General features: G+C 33.8%; 1 pseudogene; it reads right to left on the reverse strand.

Annotated features, from left to right (window-relative positions):
• Positions 1-4,250: 4,250 nt before the first annotated feature.
• On the reverse strand, positions 4,251-6,325 carry LOC120130243 (annotated as a pseudogene).
• Positions 6,326-6,659: the final 334 nt, after the last annotated feature.

Genomic DNA, 6,659 nt, shown 5'->3' on the forward strand with positions numbered 1-6,659 from the left:
CTACCACTAAATCAACACTTCCACGTAGGTTACGTAGGAACATGTTATATGAAACTCAATCATTTCAACACTTCAAAAGGTTCATATAAATCAATATAAATTCGTGTAACATATGTATCACAACTCAAGCTTTTAAACATGTAAACCATGCATCTTTAACCTATAAATTATGCTATTTAATCTTGTAAATCACGCTCATTAAAAATAGTACACAACATGTAACTTGTAAGACAATGCATTGAATTTCTTAAATCACGTGAAATGTTATAAAAATGGATATTCATATCTTCTTATAATGCCTCATAATGACTTATAGAGCCTAGAAATCTCTTATATATGTACACAATAATGATTAACAGTATGACTCAGAATCTGGTAAGACTATAAAGTTTGATAGAACGGTGTTAGTGCATCATGTTTGTCTAATGTGTAGGTAGTAATATATGCTCACGAGTTTTTCGAATCAGATATCAAAAAGTCTTCTTCGGCTCGTTAAAAATTCGGGTCAAATTCGAACTTGAGTTGATTCCATTCGAGTATGTGTTAACCAAATCAAATTCGAATAGCTTGTGATATGTGTTGTCTCATTTACAATCCCAAGTGGGAAAGGGTTTCTCATTGTTGGCAAAGGAAAGGTGGCCAGTTCAAAATAGAGTAGGGTTTATTGGGCCCTAGATCATATCCATATTTTGGATCACAATTTGGGTTTCACTTCAAGCTTGATGATTTTGGACAAATTAGTTTGGGCCTAGGTTGTTTTTGGTCTAACCAAAATTAGTGTCTACAATGGATAAGCAAAAATCATGCTAGCAACAATAATTTTAAAAAAATGTTAACTTTTGACTTCGTATTCAAGAAATTCAAGATTATAAAGATAATCAATCATAATCTTTTTAAAGGACTTGTATCAATAATTTAAAAATTATAGATCTGGAGCTAACCAAAGGCTATGCAAGGTTCTCTCTTTCCTCTAGGTGTGCCCTCAAGATTGATCTTCAGAAGGCATTTGATTCTCTCAGTTGACTTCATATTAGTGTTCTGGAGACTTTGGGTCTGCCTAGTAGGTTTCTGGAGGGGATAGAGGCTTGTTTCACTATAGCTATGTACTCAGTTTCCATTAATGGGACGTTGGTGTCTTCTTCAAGGGTGGAAGGGGATTAGGCAGGGGATCCCCTTTCCCCCTTTCTCGTTGTATTATCAATGAATGTTTTGTCTTGCATGTTAAATGTGGCAGCTACTAAAAATGTTTACTTTTAAGCCAAAGTGTAAGAAGATCGAACTTACACATCTATCTTTTGCATATGATTTGCTTATTTTTTACCGTGATACTGTAGATTCTGTTGTTGGCATTAAATGTGTTTTGGATAGTTTTTACACCTTGTTTGGCCTAAAGCTTAATGTATCAAAGCTTAATGTAGGGGCTAGTGGTTCCCGTGTTGGTTGGGGCTGTGCATATGTGTCTTAAATCAAAAGGTGGTCTTCAGGGACATTAAAACTTGGAATAAGGCTTGTGGTCTTCAGTTGATAAGAACCATCCTTGCTGGCGAAGGGTCCCTTTGGGTGGCATGAATCCATGCTTATGTCAAAAAGGGATGAATTTCTTGCAGTCTGAAATGGGGGTGAATGTCAGTTGGTGCCTTCGAAAGCTGATGAGGATGAGGCATATATTGTTCTGGCAAATGTGAGTGTCAGTACTGTTTTAAAAGCTGCTTGGTTTGGGTGGAGATAAGGGTTAAGGATACTAAGGTCCCTTGGCAGAAGTTAGTTTGGTTCTATTTGCATGGCATTATCTCTTGGATCATCCAAGGTGACCAATACAAGGTTCTTTGAATTATATGCAGGCCCCAAATTACCTTGATACTGGACGATGTTGGGACATTGTCGACAAATACAAGGTGACCATATTCTACACTGCCCCTACATTGGTGCGGTCTCTCATGCGTGATGGTGATGAGGCAAGGTTCTTTCTCAAATCTTGTTTATATTGGGTCAATGGGTCAAGGTCAAGGGTCAATGTGCTGGCAGTGTTGTTGCTTTGGATTATTTTGAAAAATTAGAATCCAAAAACCGCACAAATCCAAACCGAATCAAGCCGCACTTAATTGGATCGGATCGGATCGGATTTTTTTAGAAACATCCAAACCGATCCAAACCGCAAACATTTATACTTTCGGATCGGATGAATTTTTAGCCAAAAACCGATCAAAACCGACCGCGAACACACCTACTTGGATGGCATTGCTGGGTAGACTCCCCACTAGTGATAGGTTGCTGCGTTGAGACATATAGATTGATGGCAGGTGTGGTGTGTGTAAGGATGCAATAGAGTCTTTTGCTAATCTCCAAGGTAAATCTTTGCTTGCCATCATTTTAAAGCTTACCTAGAATGCTTATATTTATGTTATTTGGGAAGAAAGGAACTATAAATTATTTCAATGTAGGTCTAGGGGAGCTACTGATGTTCTTTTTGCAGTAAAGGAGGCAGTTCAGATTAAACTGCAGGGTAAGTGCATCGTTTTGGTTGACAATGTAAACAGCAACCTTTACAAAAAATGGGGTATTCCTTGTTGAGGCCTGTGTTTATTGGCTTTGTTTGTAATTTGGTGTTGTTCTGGTAATGTTTGTTGCATGTCTTGTAGCACCTTTGCTAATTTTTTGGTTAATAAAAAAGCATTTATCCAAAAAAAAAATGAAAATATCACTCCATCAATATGCTAGAAATCTCATGTAAATTGATACTTAAGATTATTAATCAATAGCAGCTTAATATTGCAGAAAAAACTTCTTAATCTATCACATGTGAAACCACAATTCTATGTTTCAGAGATTAGTCTACAAATTTTAAAAAGAAAAGTAGTGTTACCAAATTAAGAAGAGTTCTAAAATCTTAGATTGATTACTTATCTCATAAAAATTCTAATGAGTATAAGATAACAAGAGAAATTAAGAGAAAAGTAATGATAATATTATATATATATATATATATAAAAGCATTTCAGAATTTTGAGATGTATGGTGAATGGGAAAAAATTATTGACATGTAAGTTAATTTTGTATACATATTTAAATAAAATTATAGAATCATAATTGAAAATATATGAAGTATTTTTTTCATTTGTGTGGAGTCAAAATTGATAGTATATATAATTATTATATATAAAATATTTTTTTATTTTATGGGATCAATTGATGTCACAATTTTCATGTGGTTCTATCATTGAGTAATGAGATAATTATCATGTATACATATAATGCCCAAAGTATCTGTTTTACATGTATATAGTAATTTGGTTATACAATTTGTCATGTGGTACTGTCATCGAGTAATCACATAATTTTTATATAAATTCTTCAATAAGGATTTGTCATGTGACAGGAGAACATAACCAAATTATAAATGCCTTAATAAAAATAAGCAGAGGTAAACAATTAGGGGAACTAAACTTCAATGTTTCTCCTCCATCGGTTACAACCATACTTGATAAAGAAGTTATGACTAGGAAATAAAGATTTATCATGTGGCACGGAAGCAAAAATAAGTTGCGGATGTCTTAACAAAAATAAGTCCAAGTCGAGCATTAGATGAGATAATATTCCTCCTTCACCAGTTACAACCATAACTAACAATTGGTTCTGTTTGAGCAAAAATAAAATGGTCTTATGACTTATGAGACTCACATGTTGGGACATGAATGTGTTCATTGATTAGATTGAATTTGAATTAAAAGTTATATATGAAATCAATATATAACTTGTTTATTTAAATTAAATATGAGTTTTTAAATTAATTCAAACTTGTTAATATTCGTAAATTATATTATTATTATTATGGTATTTTTAATTTAAAATTTATAAATATTTTATGTATATATTTTTTAATGTCTCCATTATATAATTTAATTGTATGACATAAATTTTATAATTAATAAAGATAAAATAATGAATTACATTATTAGAAAACAGGGCTGAATTTAAGATTTAGAATTTAAAGTTTAAAGATTATAGATTAGAATTCAAGATCATTTAGATCATTTAGATATATCCAATAACAACCTTCCTTTTAACCACTGAAGCATTTAATGGGAATTGGATTCCCATGCATGCCACTTTTCCTTTTTATATGATTGATCAAATCAACATAAAATAAATTATCAATAAGCAAAATCTTAAACATGAAAATAATGTGTATTAAACGTATCATGTTCATATATATGTTTTCATATCATGTCTAAAATTAGTACAAGATCAAATGAAAAGTAATTTATTATGTCAAACAAAAAGAAAAGAATCATGATATAATCCTTTCAACTGCATCGAAATAGTTACAAATTACATGCTCTAGAAAGTCGACAGTAATACACTTAGTTGCAGTCGGAATCAAAAGCTAAAGCTTTGATTTACCTGGCTTACTTCCATGTAACTGCAGCGCATCATAATGACCAAAACCATGATAGAGAACTCTGATCGGATTTTCTGTGCCGTATTCTTGGCCATACTCTGCAATGGCGATCAAGCCACCTGCATCCTCGTCATAAATGTAGACTGTGATTGGCATCCTGCCATCATCAAGTTATACATAGATTTATACAATGATTGATTCATAAAAGGAAAGAGGGGAAAAAACGGGCCATGCAGTTTTCCAAGAAAAGGTTCTACTAGAAGCCAGTATATACAGGGAAATAACACAGACTTACTGGAGAACATGTGAAGCCATGAACAGTTCAGGTTCACCTCCCCAGACATGTGGTTTCCTTATATGTGATACATAGGTATCAAAATCTCCCTCAACAAACCTATTGCCACAGTTAATCCATCAGATGCATGTTTAGAATATATTCAAGAGAAAACAATTTTAACACCGTTTGTGTAGTATCTTAACTAGAAGGTCGAATATCATGTTTTTGCCCCAAGGTGAGGGATTAGTATTTAGATTAGGTAGGCAAAGTTGCATCATGAACAAGACAAACATAAAAACAGTATGACTTAAGATTAGTGAGTTGCCTACACAATTCCCATCATTGATATATTTCTATTCTTTAATAGTATTCAACAATAGATGTATCCTCAAATATTTTTCTCGCAACAAAATAACTGAAAGCAAAGTGACAACAGAATGAGTCAAAAAGCTGACAAAAACAGACTACCATTCTGATTCTTTTCTTCGTTTGATGAATTCATCTGCAACCTGAAAAATTTAATCAAACATGAAAAAAAATCAAGGGCTATAATTACAAATTGCAGAAAACAAAACCCTGTATTATGCAAAAAAAAGTCTGCTTCACAAGATCAGGAATGTAACAAAATAGTTATTATCAAACAAACCAACATCAGATTTTGATTCAATAAATTTTTTTTCATAAAATCACTAGCAGAAACTGCAAACTTAGCAGTTTCAAGTTACGAAAAGTATATATGTATATTGTGTGTAATCAGTAAACCTATTACAAATAGAAATACTTTTTAAAAGAAGTGTTAATGGAAACAAGGATTAAGAATGTACTTTAGCTCTCAAGTCATCTGCTAGTTCTCCCTGAACTTTCTCACTGGGAGCTGATTTCCCAGATCTTAAACAAGCCCCATGAGCTACAGACCGGAACATACATCTTCCGTCTCCAGGTATTCCTGCATGACTTAGGACTTAGAGAAGTGCTTTAACTGAACTGATACCTCCAATTTAAATTCAATAACAGTGCGCAAGTACTTTACGACCAGGCTGTGTACAGACAAGGGTGTAATCTGCCACTCACCAATAACAGAATAGTTGGTATAGACTTTTTTCCCATGGGACAATTCAGGAGATCCATGTTCATCTTCCTTCCCCTGCTTTGCACCCCCAGCTTCTGCACGTACTGGTTCAGAACTTGAATAACAAATTAACAAACCAAAAGCTAAGCCAACAGAAACAGAACCTGGAGGCCAGGATGTAGGTCCTCCGAGGCATTTAAATTTTTGATGTGTTCCTTGTTTGGGAAGCAAAAGCCTCATCTTCATACTTTGGCCGGCCCAAGAAATTTCAAGCTTTCTTATCTGTTTTCCTTGATTACTAATTGATTCGCTAATTGTTAGTTTCTGGAATTTGCCACTTCGTCTGGATGAGTAAAAGCAACCTGCTTGAAATTCTTGACAGCCAATAGCAGGTGAACCAGATGTTGCACTTGAAACAGAAAGACCAGTATATTTGTTCTTGGGTCCTGAGCACGAAAAATAATAGCATGAACTGGATGGTCCACTGGAAATGATGCTGCAGAGATTGCTGCTCACCGTCCCCTCAAGTGGACAACATTTTAACACATGTACTGATGGGAGAACAAACCATCATTTTGGCAAAACCTGATACAAAAGCACAATAGACAGTGCTAAATACTCAATAACCCAAAGGCATAAATTTTAAATTCCATGTCATCAAACAATTGGCTTAGTCATGAAATAATCACCAATTTGCAAAATCAAATTTTGTTTTTCCCCATTCCATATCAGTCCATTTATAAAGATTATATGCAGGTAGCAGTCAAATTATGGAATAACCATACTTAAAACATCATGAATGAGAACAAGGAGGTTAAATATGTAAGAACTGTTGTATTTCAATAGCTTGACTTTCAAATTTATAGTTTGCAGTTGGGAAAAATTTATTCGGTCACTAGAAATAGTATCATTGA

This window comes from Hibiscus syriacus, unplaced genomic scaffold, assembly GCF_006381635.1.
Source record: "Hibiscus syriacus cultivar Baekdansim isolate YM2019G1 unplaced genomic scaffold, ASM638163v2 tig00110528_pilon, whole genome shotgun sequence".
Classification (NCBI taxonomy): Eukaryota; Viridiplantae; Streptophyta; class Magnoliopsida; order Malvales; family Malvaceae; genus Hibiscus; species Hibiscus syriacus.